Here is a 17,553-nt window from a genome sequence, read left to right as displayed (position 1 = left end):
AATATTTTTTTCCCTCTGGTTGCACATTTAACATGCTGATAGAAATTTGGTAAGACCGATTTAAGTTTCCCTGCATTAAAGTCCCCGGTCACTACGAGCGCCACCTCTGGGTGAGCGTTTTCCTGTTTGCTTATGGTGGAATGTAGCTCATTGAGTGCGGTCTTATTGCCAGCCTCAGTCTGTGGTGGTATGTAGACAGCTACGAAAAATACAGGTGAAAACTCTCTATGTAGATAGTGTGGTTTACAGTTTATCATGAGATACTCTACCTCAGGCGAGCAAAACCTCATGCACCAGCTATTATTTACAAAAATACATAGTCCACCGCCCCTTGTCTTACCAGACGCCGCTCTTTAATCCTGCCGATACAGCATGTACCAGCCAACTGTATGTTGATAATGTCGTCGTTCAGCCACGACTCCGTGAAGTCGTGGTAATATTATTATTATTATTATTATTAGTAGTAGTAGTAGTAGCAGCAATAGTAGTAGTGAGTGTGGTAGCAGTAGTAGTAGTAGTGAGTGTGGTAGTAGTAGGCCATATAGTAGTGGTAGATTATTACATAGAGTAGTACTGTGAAGCAAGGCACACTAACTATAAGTCAGAAGCAAGTGGAATTTCTAGTGGTTGTCATTCTTAGAATGTGCTTCCCCAGTGATATAATTAGAAATGTAAGAATGCTCCATTATATGGCAGTTAATTCAACAGTGGGAAGTTAGCTTGATGAAAGTAGTTGATGCGGTTTCTATAACAGTTGTATCGTTTGATTGGTAGAAGATATTTCTGTTCTTATTTCAAATTTGAATAGCAGATAAACACAACAAGATGTCATACACAGTAAGTTTTTATGTAAGTTGTTTGGAAAGTGGCCTACATTTTTTGATGAGGTTACTAAAACTGCTGTATCGTTTGACAGGTAGAATATATTTCTGTTCTGATTTAACATTTTAATAGCAGAGAAGTAGACTGATTTCATACCTTTTCCAACAGTTGGGAAAGTGGTAAAAATAGCTGATTTGTGTCAAAAGTCACATTGTTTACTAATTGTCTAATTCTTAGAGTTCTATAATTAAGCAATAAGGCCTGACGAGGTGTGATATATTGGCCAGTATACCACGGCTAAGGGCTGTTCTTACACACAATGCAAAGACGGAGTGCCTGGACACAGCCCTTAGCAGTGGCATATTGGCCATATACCACAAACCCCAGAGTTGTCTTATTGCTATTTTAAACCAGTTACCAACATGAATATAACAGTAAACAAGTAGTTTTGCATCATACTCGTGATATATTGTCTGATATACACATAGCCAATCAGCATCCAGGACCCAAACTACCTGGTTTATAATTAGTCATTTCTGAAAGTTTCATGGCAGTTTATTCAACAGTGGGAAGTTAGCTTAATGAAAGTAGTTGATGCGGTTACTAAAACAGCTGTAACTCTTGATTTGTAGGAGTTTTTCTGATCTGATTTCAGATTTGAACAAAAGAGAATGAGAACAAGAATTCATATGCTCTTTTTTGTCTAAGATGTTGGGAAGGTGGTTAAAAATTGTAAAAGTTGAGAGAAAAAATTATTGGCTTGGTTACTAAAACAGCTGAATATTTTTTTTTCAGGTGATTACTGATCAATTAAATGAAACATTTATTATTAGTAGGTTTTGTTATCTGTTTTAACAAACCTTCGTTATTTTTGTACTTATGTATTGTATATAATTTTTTGTGGTGTGGTTTTCATATTAGCCAATGGGCTTTCAACAACACCTGCACACCGTTTTCTTTATTTTATATCTGTATTATTGTCTATCACTTGTTTTCTTTGGTGCAAATAAATAAAACAAAAACTAAATTGGTAGAAGATATTTCAGTTCTGATTTCAGATTTGAACAGCAGAGAAGTAGACTAAAGCCTGATTCAGATACAACAGACAACATGGTTTTACTCAGTTTTATAACATTTGCTTTGAACACTCTATTTTTAGAACGTCTCATGTTGGCTGCTTGATTTTCCCAAATTGAACATGTCAAATCTTAGCTAAAGACTTGTGACAAGACGGATCCATTTAGCCAATCAGAGAACAGTGCGCTGACATTTTGTCTGTGTTTAGACAAGCAGCTAGCAAGCCAAGCAGACAGCTAGCTAGCTCTTTTGCTGCAGTAATAGCTAGCTTGCTGATATTTCTCTGTCAAGTCACAAAGTGTGACATGTAGCTCAGTTGGTAGAGCATGGTGTTTGCAACACCAGGGTTGTGGGTTTGATTCCCACGGGGGGCCAGCACAGAAAAAAACAAATGTATGAAATGAAATGTATGCGTTCACTACTGTAAGTCGCTCTGGAGAAGAGCGTCTGCTAAATGTGTAAAATGTTGTGCATGTATTTAATGATACTTGTTTGCTACAACAAGTGCCAACTTTGTTTCAAAGCTTCACCACATCATTGTAAAAAAAGTCACATTATAGTGGAATCGTTCTCAACCATGCATCTCATCTTTTCAATCTGAATGCCCCGTCTTTAGTCAGCTGTCCTACAACAGACAATTCTAAAACTAGCTAATTTTGTCTTGTCTCATCTCTCCTTATGTCGGCTGTTGTATCTGAACTGGGCTTAAGATTTCATACGCTCAACGTTTTTGTCTAAGTTGTTGGGAAAGTGGTCAAAGTAGCTGATTTGTGTCAAAAGTCACATTGTTTACATTAAAGTGGATTAGGATTTTTTGGATTACAAAAAGGTTAATAGTTTAAAAGGTATAAACGGTATCAAAACTATTCCACACCAGTCTGCATGTTTTAAAGTTTGAATGGTGTTTCTAGCTTAAACAGTGTAAAAGGAGTAGTGGTCCAAATAATAACTTTAATGAAATGTCAGAAATAAGTACAAGATTTAAAGTGTGACTGCTGAAGCAAGTCACATTAAAAATAATATTGATACCATAGTTAGGGCCAGGAGTTTTTCCTTAGCACCTGACCTGACTTGGAAGTATTTCTGGTTGAGTCTCTTTTCACAGCTGCCATGGAGCACCACGAGTCTCGCAAATGAGACTACTCTGGGCCTTAGTTATAGAGTATAAATACTGTATGTGCCTGAAGTTTTGCTGGTCAGGTCACGTGGTCAGGAAAAACTCCTGGCCCTTTGGTACATGATCTAATACAATGGTATGTGGTGTAGTAGACCCACTCCCTGTACTGGAGCCAGTCAGGCTGATTGTAGTGTACTAACCCTGTACTGGAGTGAGCCAGTCAGGCTGATTGTAGTGTACTAACCCTGTACTGGAGTGAGCCAGTCAGGCTGATTGTAGTGTACTAACCCTGTACTGGAGTGAGCCAGTCAGGCTGATTGTAGTGTTCTAACCCTGTACTGGAGTGAGCCAGTCAGGCTGATTGTAGTGTACTAACCCTGTACTGGAGTGAGCCAGTCAGGCTGATTGTAGTGTTCTAACCCTGTACTGGAGTGAGCCAGTCAGGCTGATTGTAGTGTACTAACCCTGTACTGGAGTGAGCCAGTCAGGCTGATTGTAGTGTTCTAACCCTGTACTGGAGTGAGCCAGTCAGGCTGATTGTAGTGTACTAACCCTGTACTGGAGTGAGCCAGTCAGGCTGATTGTAGTGTACTAACCCTGTACTGGAGTGAGCCAGTCAGGCTGATTGTAGTGTTCTAACCCTGTACTGGAGTGAGCCAGTCAGGCTGATTGTAGTGTACTAACCCTATACTGGAGTGAGCCAGTCAGGCTGATTGTAGTGTTCTAACCCTGTACTGGAGTGAGCCAGTCAGGCTGATTGTAGTGTACTAACCCTGTACTGGAGTGAGCCAGTCAGGCTGATTGTAGTGTACTAACCCTGTACTGGAGTGAGCCAGTCAGGCTGATTGTAGTGTACTAACCCTGTACTTGAGTGAGCCAGTCAGGCTGATTGTAGTGTACTAACCCTGTACTGGAGTGAGCCAGTCAGGATGATTATAGTGTTCTAACCCTGTACTGGAGTGAGCCAGTCAGGCTGATTGTAGTGTTCTAACCCTGTACTGGAGTGAGCCAGTCAGGCTGATTGTAGTGTACTAACCCTGTACTGGAGTGAGCCAGTCAGGCTGATTGTAGTGTACTAACCCTGTACTGGAGTGAGCCAGTCAGGCTGATTATAGTGTACTAACCCTGTACTTGAGTGAGCCAGTCAGGCTGCATGTAGTGCTCTGAGGAGATGGTGAGTGTGTTGAGAAACACCAGGATGATCACCAGCCAATAGAAAGGCACCGATTTAACTGCCAACCGGCACTTCCTGCGGAGGAACCTGTTCCAGCGACGCCAGCGCCGACTGTGAGACAGGAAGTAAAAAGGAGACCAAAAGGGGAGGTTTTCATTGAAGGGGGGGGGGGGGGGGAATCAATGGTTAGAGGGGGGTTAGGAGGTATATAAAAAGGGGGTGTAGGCAGGCACTGCGTTCAAAGAATATTAGAAGAAAACTTGGGAAAGAGAAGTCAATGAACTTTGAAAGAACTTTGGGAGAGGGAGAGAGCAGCATAGCATGCAGCATAAATCACAAAGTATTAAAACACTGCATAAGGCTCCAGCACCTCCAGTTCCTCCCGATGCCCCAGATTATATGCTGACATGTTTAAAGGGGAGTTGGAGTTGATTTATTACCTGCAGACTCATTAAAGCTGACTCCAGAGAACAGAACAGCACATACAGTAGAGAAACCTAAAGCAAGCATTTATCTACAGAAATAACAGACGTCACTACTTCATGCAGAAAAATAAAACTTTTACTGTACAGACTGCTGCTGCATGCGTCGAGCAAGGACACGTGCGAGGTAAGGTGATTTCACTGACCTGAACTTAGACTTTGAAATTTTTTGACTGGAAAAATCAAAACGTTTATAATCAAATTTAATAAATCAGTATAGCTTGCTGACTGCAGGATATTAATAAATGTTGTACAAAGCCACATATCCTAGGTGCGACAGGAGTGGTCAATCAAACAAATGTATTTATTAAAGCTTGTTTTACATCAGCAGTTGTCCAGACAGGATAGATAGAGGATAGATAGAGGATAGATAAAGATAGATAAAGATAGATAAAGATAGATAGAGGATAGATAAAGATAGATAAAGATAGATAAAGATAGATAAAGATAGATAGAGGATAGATAAAGATAGATAGAGGATAGATAGAGGATAGATAAAGATAGATAAAGATAGATAGAGGATAGATAAAGATAGATAAAGATAGATAGAGGATAGATAAAGATAGATAGAGGATAGATAGAGGATAGATAAAGATAGATAGAGAATAGATAAAGATAGATAAAGATAGATAGAGGATAGATAAAGATAGATAAAGGATAGATAAAGATAGATACAGATAGATAGAGGATATATAAAGATAGATAGAGGATAGATAAAGATAGATAAAGATAGATAGAGGATAGATAAAGATAGATAAAGATAGATAGAGGATAGATAAAGATAGATAAAGATAGATAGAGGATAGATAAAGATAGATAGAGGATAGATAAAGATAGATAGAGGATAGATAAAGATAGATAAAGATAGATAGAGGATAGATAAAGATAGATAGAGGATAGATAAAGATAGATAGAGGATAGATAAAGGATAGATAAAGATAGAGGATCGATACAGATAGATAGAGGATAGATAAAGATAGATAGAGGATAGATAAAGATAAATTGAGGATAAAGATAGATAGAGGATAGATAAAGATAGATAAAGATAGATAGAGGATAGATAAAGATAAATAGAGGATAGATAAAGATAGATAGAGGATAGATAAAGATAGATAAAGATAGATAGAGGATAGATAAAGATAGATAAAGATAGATAGAGGATAGATAAAGATAAATAGAGGATAGATAAAGATAGATAGAGGATAGATAAAGATAGATAGAGGATAGATAAAGATAGATAAAGATAGATAGAGGATATATAAAGATAGATAAAGATAGATAGAGGATAGATAAAGATAAATAGAGGATAGATAAAGATAGATAGAGGATAGATAAAGATAAATAGAGGATAGATAAAGATTGATAAAGATAGAAAGAGGATAGATAAAGATAAATAGAGGATAGATAAAGATAGATAGAGGATAGATAAAGATAAATAGAGGATAGATAAAGATAGATAAAGCACACAATAGTTCACTCAGGTGACAGAGGTTGTGTTTCTGTAAAGAATGTGGTAGTTTCTATGATATCGCAGGTTGTGTTCTATGGTACGGAACAGCAGATGTGGTTCTAGTCTGGGGGAGTTCTCACCAAAAAGGTCCACAGCACGGTGTCTTCACCTCATCCTCGGCCACGTTCTCTGTGTTCACCGACTCCGTCTCACTGGCTGGCATACTCGCTGCAGTGGCAAACAGAGTACTCATCATACACACACACAGAACCCCATGTACAACACACCGTACGTCACACACACACACCTCAAACGTACAGTACACATTCAGACCCACGGTACCACAGCTGAGTCAAGCACATCCCAGAGAAAATAAACCTCATTCATCAAAGAAAGAACGGTCAGCATCACTGCAGGAATTTCTAAGAAATCCCTTTTCTCAACAAAAAAAAACACAACACAAATTCCGTTCCAAAGGACGATACCTCCCAAAACCAAATCCATGTCCAACAGAATAGACAGCAGAAAGTCTGTAAAGTGGGCAGATAGAAAAACAAGAAAGAAACAACTATAGGGTTTGTGTTTATTTTATATCCCCTGGAAAGTATGACAATGTGATAGGATATCTCTTCATCATAAAAACTACTGGCTTCTAGTACCTTATTAACTTACTATGAATGAATAAACTAACTAGTATGGTCATTGTAATCATCACTATGACTTAACATAATGAGTTAGAGATGTGGGGACAGAGTGGAGTTAGAGGATGGACAGCTGCTATATCTGAGGGCTCTCTGATGCAGTGGAGGAGTACAGGATGAAGAAAGAGGATGCTCCTTTAAACAACCATATTAGACAAAAAAAGAAAGTATTACTTTAAAATATTAGACTCAAAACACTACATACTAAAATATTAGACTTAAAACACTAGATACAGTGCCTTTCAGCACTGACTTTTTCCACATTTGTTATGTTACAGCCTTATTCTAAAATTGATTAAATTGTTTTTTTCTCCTCCTCATCAATCTACACATAATACCCCATAATAACAAACCAAAAACAGGTTTTTTGATTTTTGCTCATTTATTTAAAAAAAACAAGTATTCAGACCCTTGACTCAGTACTTTGTTGAAGCACCTATGGCAGCGATTACAGCATCAAGTATTTGTGGGTATGACGCTACAAGCTTGGCACACCTGTATTTGGGGAGTTTCTTCCATTCTTCTCTGCAGATCCTCTCATGGTTTCTCAGGTTGGATGGGGAGCATTGCTGCACAGCTATTTTCAGGTCTCTCCTGAGTTGTTAGATCGGGTTAAAGTCTGGGCTCTGGCTGGGCCACTCAAGGATATTCAGAGACTTGTCCCGAAGCCACTCCTACGTTGTCTTGGCTGTGTGCTTAGGGTCTTTGTCATGTTGGATGGTGAACCTTTGCCCCCAGTCTGAGGACCTGAGCGCTTTGGAGCAGGTTTTCATCAATGATCTCTCTGTACTTTGCTCTGTTCATCTTTGCCTCGATCCTGACAAGTCTCCCAGTCCCTGTCACTGAAAAACATCCCCACTCCAAGTGGGCTGTCATGTGCCTTTTACTGAGGGGTGGCTTCCGTCTGGTCACTCTACCATAAAGGCCTGATTGGTGGAGTGCTGCAGAGATGGTTGTCCTTCTGGAAGGTTCTCCCATCTCCCTAGAAGAGAGTGACCATCAGGTTCTTGGTCACCTCCCTGACCAAGGCCCTTCTCCCCTGATTGCTGAGTTTAGCCGGGCAGTCAGCAACCTTTCGGTTACTGGCCCCTTTCAGTTACTGGCCTCTGGTTTTTGCTCTGACATGCACTGTCAACTATGGGAACTTATATAGACATATCTGTACCTGTACAATCAGTTGAATTTACCACAGGTGGACTCCAATCAAGTTGTAGAAACATCTCGAGGATGATCAATGGAAACAGGATGCACCTGAGCTCAATTTCGAGTCTCATAAAGGGTCTGAATACTTATGTATATAAGGTATTTCTGTTTTTTATTTTTAATACATACATTTTCAAAAACCTGTTTTCGCTTTATCATTATGGGGTATTGTGTGTAGATTTCTGAAGAATTTTCTTTATTTAATCCATTTTAGAAAAAGGCTGTAACGTAACAAAATGTGGAAAAAGTCAAGCAGTCTGAATACTTTCCGAAGGCACTGTACTACTCTAAAATACTAGACTCTTAAAATATTCTCTCAATACTTTGGGAGAAATTCTGTAATATGAGAAGACTGCTGCTAAGACTGTGTGAAAAGAAACACAGCTACAATTTTTATGTGAGACCGCAGCCTGTTTGTGCGAGGTTATGAGGTTTGTGTGAAAACGCCGTTCTCTTTGACTCTTGAGTCCTCCGACAGCTCTCTCTCTTTCTCAATACTGCTGAATGTAGTGATCTTGGTTTAGCCCCGTTTTCCTATTCACACTGAGCCCCTAGCCTAGCTGATTTAACCAGGCTGCGCATGGAGAGAGACAGAGAGGGAGAGAAGTTGAGTGCCTGGTATCAACCAGAGCAGTATGTATCCCTATTATGCTGCCTGGTGCTCCTCATGTGACTAAACTCACAGGGGATGAGAGAGTCTGGGCTCATTGAGTCAGAAACACCAGGAGACGGCCTGCAGGGAGAGGCTTTATCAAACACAGAAAGAACACAAAAGGAAAAGCAAGACCGAAAAGATAGTGATGCTCAAACAGAATGGTCAATCACAATAGCAAAGCACAAGCAGGGCGATTAGGCTGCAGACATTAGGCTGCAGACATTAGGCTGCAGACATTATGCTGCAGACATTAGGCTGCAGACATTATGCTGCAGACATTATGCTGCAGACATTAGGCTGCAGACATTAGGCTGCAGACATTATGCTGCAGACATTAGGCTGCAGACATTAGGCTGCAGACATTAGGCTGCAGACACACAGAGGTGTACACACAGGCACACCCAAACAAACAAATACATACACAAACACACAAGCTCACGCAAGCACGCGCAATCACCCACACACAAGCTTTCTCACGCACACACGCACACGCAGACTTTTTCAATGTGGAAGGGGAAACCAGGGGATTTACCATGAGTGTCGGAGGACTGGCTGAACCACCCAAACCTGCTTCCTTTCTTCTTCTCTGTGAGGTCAGCCAGAGTCACCCCTTCATGTTTAATGCATGCAAGCCCATGCATTCAGACAGCAGACGGCACAGCAGAGAAACATGGGGAGGAGAATGGGCCTCTATCAAGATAGGTTAGAGCAGCACAGTAACAATGCACCACCACAACAACAACAACAACAATAACCGTAACAGCAACAATAATAGTAGGGTCGTTCCACAAATTCGATGCCTTTCGAGAAGTGTAACTTGGTCAAAAAAAACTTTGATTTCACCTACTTTTAACATACTGTCATAAAGAGCACATGTTCAACTTCATAAAAACACATCTCAATGAGATAGTAAGTGGCTATTAAGGGCCAAATAAAGTAACAGGTTTAAATCTGTTCAGCCATAACTCCCATTGTACTCCCGTTGTACTCCCGTTGTACTCCCGTTGTTACCGGGGGAATGGAAGCTTGTTGTGTGCAACTGGGAGGGTCAATAGAATGCAAGTAAATCCATTGTTAAAACATTTCTAGCCTGTCTATGGGTGACTAGGGTCGACTTTTTATGTTCGACCTGCTTATTTTGACACCACAAAACACCAGAAAATTGCCAAAAAGAGCAGAACCACCTCACTTGCTTTTCCGTATGATTTGACTATTAAATGTTCAATGAATTTAGGATTTTACTTTTCTTTTTTTACTAATAGTTTCACCCTATTAAAAACGAGATTTCAGTTCACGTAACAGGGTTGACCTTAAAATGAGGGACAGACGTAAATTAAACACAAATTACATGACATAAATAATAATCTTCAGAAATGACATTGTCAAAGCAACAAAATAACAAGAGCTTTACAATGATGGTGTAACTTTTGGGATTAAGTGGGTTCAAATCTTTCTAGAAGTGGCACAGGGTTGATGGAGGAACATGTCAAAACGCTGAATTTTACAAGCATTTAGCAAGCCTTTATTCAAATAAAAAATCTGCTTTATTAAATTCTCAATGTGGTCTATATTAAAGGGCACTTCATTTAATATAACAGGTTTTTAAAATTCAATATTTGTGCACAATTTCTACTTAAAGGCACTCTTTTCGTGGAACGACCCAGTACAGCTGGCAACAGCGACACTGACTGACAACACCAGCACCACTAACACCAGTAGCATGGACTGTAGTAGACACTGAAGAGGAGCAGAAGAGGAAGATGGACAACTGTTAGTCACATGACAGGAAGCTAGCACCTGCAGGCCGGAGGGGAGGGGGGGTCATACAGAACAGTACAGTACAGTAGCTCTAGAGTCTATACCTACATGCTGCAATGCAAATTAATAGCATTCACATGCACACTGAGTGTACAAAACATTAAGAACACCTTCCTAAAAGCCTTCCACAGGGATGCTGGCCCATGTTGACTCCAATGCTTCCCACAGTTGTGTCAAGTTGGTTGGATGTCCTTTAGGTGGTGGACTATTCTTGATACACACACAAACTGTTGAGCATGAAAAACCCAGCAGCATTGCAGCTCTTGACACAAACCGGTGTGCCTGGCACCTACCCCGTTCAAAGGCACTTAAATCTTTTGTCTTGCCCATTCACCCTCTAAATGGCACACATACACAATCCATGTCCCAAGGCTTAAAAATCCTTCTTTAACCCGTCTCCTCCTCTTCATCTACACTGATTGAAGTAGATTTAACAAGTGACATCAATAAGGGATCATAGCTTTGACCTGGATTTCACCTGGAATTATAATTTTTTTATAATACTTTTTAGTTTGCAAAAAAGGCATTTCAAGTTACTTGTGCATGTGACATTAAAACTTGAAACTTTACTCACCTGGTCAGTCAATTTCATGGAAAGAGCAGGTGTTCTTAATGTTTTGTACACTCAGTGTATATGTTACTATACAGTCTCTCATGTCATGCCCAGGTACGGTGATAGACACAGAAAAGCCAGGGTGATACATTTCACAAGTTGCCATCGCCGAGGGATCCATGTTATTATAACCCCTGACCTTTAACCCCAACCTTCAGCCTAATGCCAAGCATTCTGAGCACTAGAAAGATCTCTTCTGAGACCCCTACATACTGAAGATGCTACTCCTACCATACATATCTCCTATCATGTTACTATCCAGTTACTATTTATGTTAACTGTGTGTAAATGGAGGCAGTGGTGATAATACTGTGGTAATCCTTTACTTGCTTTAGTATAATATACTTGACTATACTTTACTATATTTTACTATATTTTACTATACTTTACTATACTTTACTATAATTTAATATACATTACCTTACTTGGTTTGAAGGTTCAATTACTAAATCCCCATCCCTCCAGGATTTCACAGGGATAGTTTTGTGAAATTTGCTGGTAAAATACTTGATTTTGCTGCAGCAATTCTGACATTTTGTATGGGAAAATGTAATGATTTTGTCCAATTTGTCACGAAAATGCAATGACGAGGCAAAAACTTTGTTGACGAATGGCTTGATTGAACCATATTCTGCGGTAAATGTGTGGTGATTGGTTGAACTTGCTAGCCCTCTTTTTGTTCTGCGGTGATGGGTCAGTTATATGTGATAATATTGCGATGATTTTACTGTTTTATGCAGCAATACTGCAGTGATTGGTGAAATTTGCAAGCCCTCGCATAATATGCAGGGAATTGTTGATTCTGCAAAAACAATTGTGATAACAGCATAGCAGAATCCTGGGGGGACTGAAATCCAGTTATTGACAATAGAACAATACATGTCTAAGTAAAACAGTATATTTGGAAGCATGGCAGAGATGCTTGACTAAATCTACATACTTGGTAAACAGGAGAGGGACTGGGACCGTACTGAAACTCTGGAGTTTGGAGAGAATACAGGAGAGATGTGGCTTTAAAGTAAATCAGTGAAAGAGGTTGTGATTCTAATCTAGAGCTCAGTACTTTCTAGGGGAAGGAGACTGGAGACTGAGAAATAGTGAGTGGTGTAGTGCTGCTCTCTGGTTCATAGGAAGGAATGGTGAAGAGAAATATACTGTACTAAAGCTGTATGGAGGGACAGTAACAGTATCTGGTTGACAGGTAGGGAGGGTACAGTACTACAGCTGTATGGAGGGACAGTAACAGTATCTGGTTGACAGGTAGGGAGGGTACAGTACTACAGCTGTATGGAGGGACAGTAACAGTATCTGGTTGACAGGTAGGGAGGGTACAGTACTAAAGCTGTATGGAGGGACAGTAACAGTATCTGGTTGACAGGTAGGGAGGGTACAGTACTACAGCTGTATGGAGGGACAGTAACAGTATCTGGTTGACAGGTAGGGAGGGTACAGTACTACAGCTGTATGGAGGGGCAGTAACAGTATCTGGTTGACAGGTAGGGAGGGTACAGTACTACAGCTGTATGGAGGGACAGTAACAGTATCTGGTTGACAGGTAGGGAGGGTACAGTACTACAGCTGTATGGAGGGACAGTAACAGTATCTGGTTGACAGGTAGGGAGGGTACAGTACTACAGCTGTATGGAGGGGCAGTAACAGTATCTGGTTGACAGGTAGGGAGGGTACAGTACTACAGCTGTATGGAGGGGCAGTAACTATCTGGTTGACAGGTAGGGAGGGTACAGTACTACAGCTGTATGGAGGGACAGTAACAGTATCTGGTTGACAGGTAGGGAGGGTACAGTACTACAGCTGTATGGAGGGACAGTAACAGTATCTGGTTGACAGGTAGGGAGGGTACAGTACTACAGCTGTATGGAGGGACAGTAACAGTATCTGGTTGACAGGTAGGGAGGGTACAGTACTACAGCTGTATGGAGGGGCAGTAACAGTATCTGGTTGACAGGTAGGGAGGGTACAGTACTACAGCTGTATGGAGGGACAGTAACAGTATCTGGTTGACAGGTAGGGAGGGTACAGTACTACAGCTGTATGGAGGGGCAGTAACAGTATCTGGTTGACAGGTAGGGAGGGTACAGAACTACAGCTGTATGGAGGGGCAGTAACAGTATCTGGTTGACAGGTAGGGAGGGTACAGTACTACAGCTGTATGGAGGGGCAGTAACAGTATCTGGTTGACAGGTAGGGAGGGTACAGTACTACAGCTGTATGGAGGGACAGTAACAGTATCTGGTTGACAGGTAGGGAGGGTACAGTACTACAGCTGTATGGAGGGGCAGTAACAGTATCTGGTTGACAGGTAGGGAGGGTACAGTACTACAGCTGTATGGAGGGGCAGTAACAGTATCTGGTTGACAGGTAGGGAGGGTACAGTACTACAGCTGTATGGAGGGGCAGTAACAGTATCTGGTTGACAGGTAGGGAGGGTACAGTACTACAGCTGTATGGAGGGGCAGTAACAGTATCTGGTTGACAGGTAGGGAGGGTACAGAACTACAGCTGTATGGAGGGGCAGTAACAGTATCTGGTTGACAGGTAGGGAGGGTACAGTACTACAGCTGTATGGAGGGGCAGTAACAGTATCTGGTTGACAGGTAGGGAGGGTACAGTACTACAGCTGTATGGAGGGGCAGTAACAGTATCTGGTTGACAGGTAGGGAGGGTACAGTACTACAGCTGTATGGAGGGACAGTAACAGTATCTGGTTGACAGGTAGGGAGGGTACAGTACTACAGCTGTATGGAGGGGCAGTAACAGTATCTGGTTGACAGGTAGGGAGGGTACAGTACTACAGCTGTATGGAGGGGCAGTAACAGTATCTGGTTGACAGGTAGGGAGGGTACAGTACTACAGCTGTATGGAGGGGCAGTAACAGTATCTGGTTGACAGGTAGGGAGGGTACAGTACTACAGCTGTATGGAGGGGCAGTAACAGTATCTGGTTGACAGGTAGGGAGGGTACAGTACTACAGCTGTATGGAGGGGCAGTAACAGTATCTGGTTGACAGGTAGGGAGGGTACAGTACTACAGCTGTATGGAGGGGCAGTAACAGTATCTGGTTGACAGGTATGGAGGGTACAGTACTACAGCTGTATGGAGGGGCAGTAACAGTTTGCTGTTCTGTTCTGCATCATGTGCTGCTTATATAAAGAGGATTTGGATTACAGTCTTTCTTCTGCTCAAGTAATATGATTTATCCCTTTTTTCCCTTCTCAGACTAACTCAACTGGAGCTCCACTAACATGACTATGGTGTGAACTGAGGAAGGCTGTATAGTGCACCTCACAAACATGACATAGATACTCTTTAGAGTCATAACAATAGTTGACAACAATATTGGAAACATTGCTGATTACAAGATATAGTGGTTAATATAGTTGTACATGTAGGAGTGTGTGTGTGTGTGTGTGTCTAGACAGAGAGAGTGAGAGAGTGTAATCACCTGACTCACAGCGCAGCCGTGACACAGATTATGTGTGTAATCTGTTTTTTTTAAAACAACCTTGATCTTTTGGCTTCATCTCCCTACACTGACCTACATTACAGGGGACTTTGGCTCACCAAATCTATATTATCTGCTTAGCCGTGTGTGTGTGCTGTGTGTAGTACTTTAGTGTGCGTGTGTGTGTGTGTGTGTGTGTGTGTGTGTGTGTGTGTGTGTGTGTGTGTGTGTGTGTGTGTGTGTGTGTGCAGTATTTTAGTGTGTATGTGGATTTAACACAGTAACCCTGAACACAGAATTCTAGTATGTGGCCAATGAGAGCTGCGAGACTGCAAAAGAGCAGGTCACACTGGAAACCTTCAGTAACTATATTTCCCTAAACAACATGCCACCCATACTGTAGTTTCTCTCAGTCTTTCTGTTGTGCACAGGTACACTCACTGGCTGCTCTTGCGCTATGTGTGTGTTTTAGGATAGTGTGCATGTTTTGGGGTAGTGTGTGTTTTGGGGTAGTGTGTGTTTTGGAGTAGTGTGTGTTTTAGGATAGTGTGCATGTTTTGGGGTAGTGTGTGTTTTGGGGTAGTGTGTGTTTTGGGGTAGTGTGTGTTTTAGGATAGTGTGTATGTTTTGGGGTAGTGTGTGTTTTAGGATAGTGTGTATGTTTTGGGGTAGTGTGTGTTTTAGGATAGTGTGCATGTTTTGGGGTAGTGTGTATGTTTTAGGATAGTGTGTATGTTTTGGGGTAGTGTGTGTTTTAGGATAGTGTGCATGTTTTGGGGTAGTGTGTGTTTTAGGATAGTGTGCATGTTTTGGAGTAGTGTGTATGTTTTAGGATAGTGTGTGTTTTAGGATAGTGTGTATGTTTTGGAGTAGTATGTGTTTTGGGGTAGTGTGTGTTTTGGGGTAGTGTGTATGTTTTGGAGTAGTGTGTGTTTTGGGGTAGTGTGTGTTTTGGGGTAGTGTGTATGTTTTGGAGTAGTGTGTGTTTTGGGGTAGTGTGTGTTTTAGGATAGTGTGTATGTTTTGGGGTAGTGTGTATGTTTTGGAGTAGTGTGTGTTTTGGGGTAGTGTGTGTTTTAGGATAGTGTGTATGTTTTGCAGTAGTGTGTGTTTTGGGGTGGTGTGTGTTTTAGGATAGTGTGTATGTTTTGCAGTAGTGTGTGTTTTGGGGTAGTGTGTGTTTTGGGGTAGTGTGTGTTTTGGGGTAGTGTGTATGTTTTGAGGTAGTGTGTGTTTTGGGGTAGTGTGTATGTTTTGGGGGAGTGTGTGTTTTGGGGTGGTGTGTGATTTAGGGTGGTGTGTAGTGTGCAGTTTGTGTGTGCAGATGTTTGTGTGTGTGTGTGTGTTTTAGGGTAGTATGTGTGTGTATGTTGAAGGTTGCTTACGGTTGCGTTTGCCCTCCTCGTTGCCCTCCTCGTCCTCGTTGTCAGGGTCGATGTCCTCGGCCTGAGTGATCCAGTCCAGGTAGCCCTTCAGGTCCTCCTCTAGCTGCTGCTTCTCTCTCAGCTTCTGGAAGTCTCCTCTGGCCTTGGCCTTCTCTCTCTCCTTGGAGAACTCTCTGTGGGCACAGACACACACAGAAGCAAGCATACACATGCAACCACACACACGCACGCATGCAGGCAGGCACGCAGAATGCACCCACGTTAGTGAATGCATACACAACATACAAACACACAAATGCGCCACACGCAAAATCACACACAAAACACATGCTCAGACTCAGTAACGCCTCACCACACAATTTGTATACAAAATGTAATACAGTTCATACTGAATGGGTAATGAGTGCTCAATCCAACTGTGTCCTTCAGACAGTCAACATGATGACAATATGATACCAATGCATGGCTGTGTATCCAGTTCCTAACAGTATAACACATCAATACACTGGAGAACTGCTCCTTCTATTATATCACTGTCGCAAATGGCACCCTATTCCCTATATAGTGCACTACTTTTGACCTCTGATTGCCTGTGTAGTCTTCCTAACCCTAGCCTAGCCACTGGATGGGGACGGACACCTTTAAATAACAACAGAACATCAATATGATGCAGAGATAGACCAATGGGGAGAGTGGTTACTGGCATGTACTCAGAATGGTATACTATTTTCACACAGGAATCAGAAACACACACAAAACCACATGCAAGCTGATGACCACTGGCCAATATTGTGGGTGGAATAGCTTCAGGGAAACGTTCAGTCATTCAAATGAGCGGTTAACACAGTGATGCCATCACTTTGGAATTAAACACGCATCAAACAACTGTGGTTGTCAAAATGTTCCCAGAGGATTGTGTTCACAAAGGCCTACTAAATACACTACAATAGAACATCTCAATGATATTCATAGAACATTTTGGAAACCAAAAGGTGTACGCTGGAGTGCCTATAATATGCTATGAATGTGAAAATATAACATGTAGACATATTTTAAATGAATATGTCAATTTGTAAAAACAAACGTTCCATTAGCTGTTTTGTTTTGCCCAGTGGGTCTTGTTGCTACGTAAATTGCTACTTGAATAATCAGTCCCACTCATAGCATATTACAGTGTGACATATTAATTACTATAATCATCTACAATTACTGAATGTCAAACTTAACTGGAACCGTAATATAATTTTCTCTTAAATGACCTTCCGCGAATACATCTGAAGAAAAAATAAAAAATCAGAGAGAGAGAAGGGTCATAACCTAGTGAGAAGAACCTTCAGGGAACATTAGAAGAACCTTCAGGGAACATTAGAAGAACCTTCAGGGAACATTGGAAGAACCTTCAGGGAACATTAGAAGAACCTTCAGGGAACATTGCCAACCGCCAACAGACCCCTCTAAGAAAGAACACATCCTCAGAGTGCTGCTGGCCATAGAGTAGTGTAGGGGTCGCTAGCTCTGTTCATGGAGAGCTACCCTCCTGCAGGTTTTCACTCCAACCCAGTTGTAACTGACCTGGTTCAGCTTATCAACCAG

At 41.4% G+C, this 17,553-nt stretch overlaps 1 pseudogene; it reads right to left on the bottom strand.

Moving 5' to 3' along the window:
* Positions 1-17,553, bottom strand: part of LOC115150244 (voltage-dependent L-type calcium channel subunit alpha-1D-like) — a 131,304-nt pseudogene that overhangs the window by 49,135 nt on the left and 64,616 nt on the right.

This window comes from Salmo trutta, chromosome 16 (genome assembly GCF_901001165.1).
Source record: "Salmo trutta chromosome 16, fSalTru1.1, whole genome shotgun sequence".
Taxonomy (NCBI): domain Eukaryota; kingdom Metazoa; phylum Chordata; class Actinopteri; order Salmoniformes; family Salmonidae; genus Salmo; species Salmo trutta.
The sequence above is the reverse complement of the archived record's forward strand: the minus strand, read 5'-3'. Positions and strand labels throughout refer to the sequence as shown.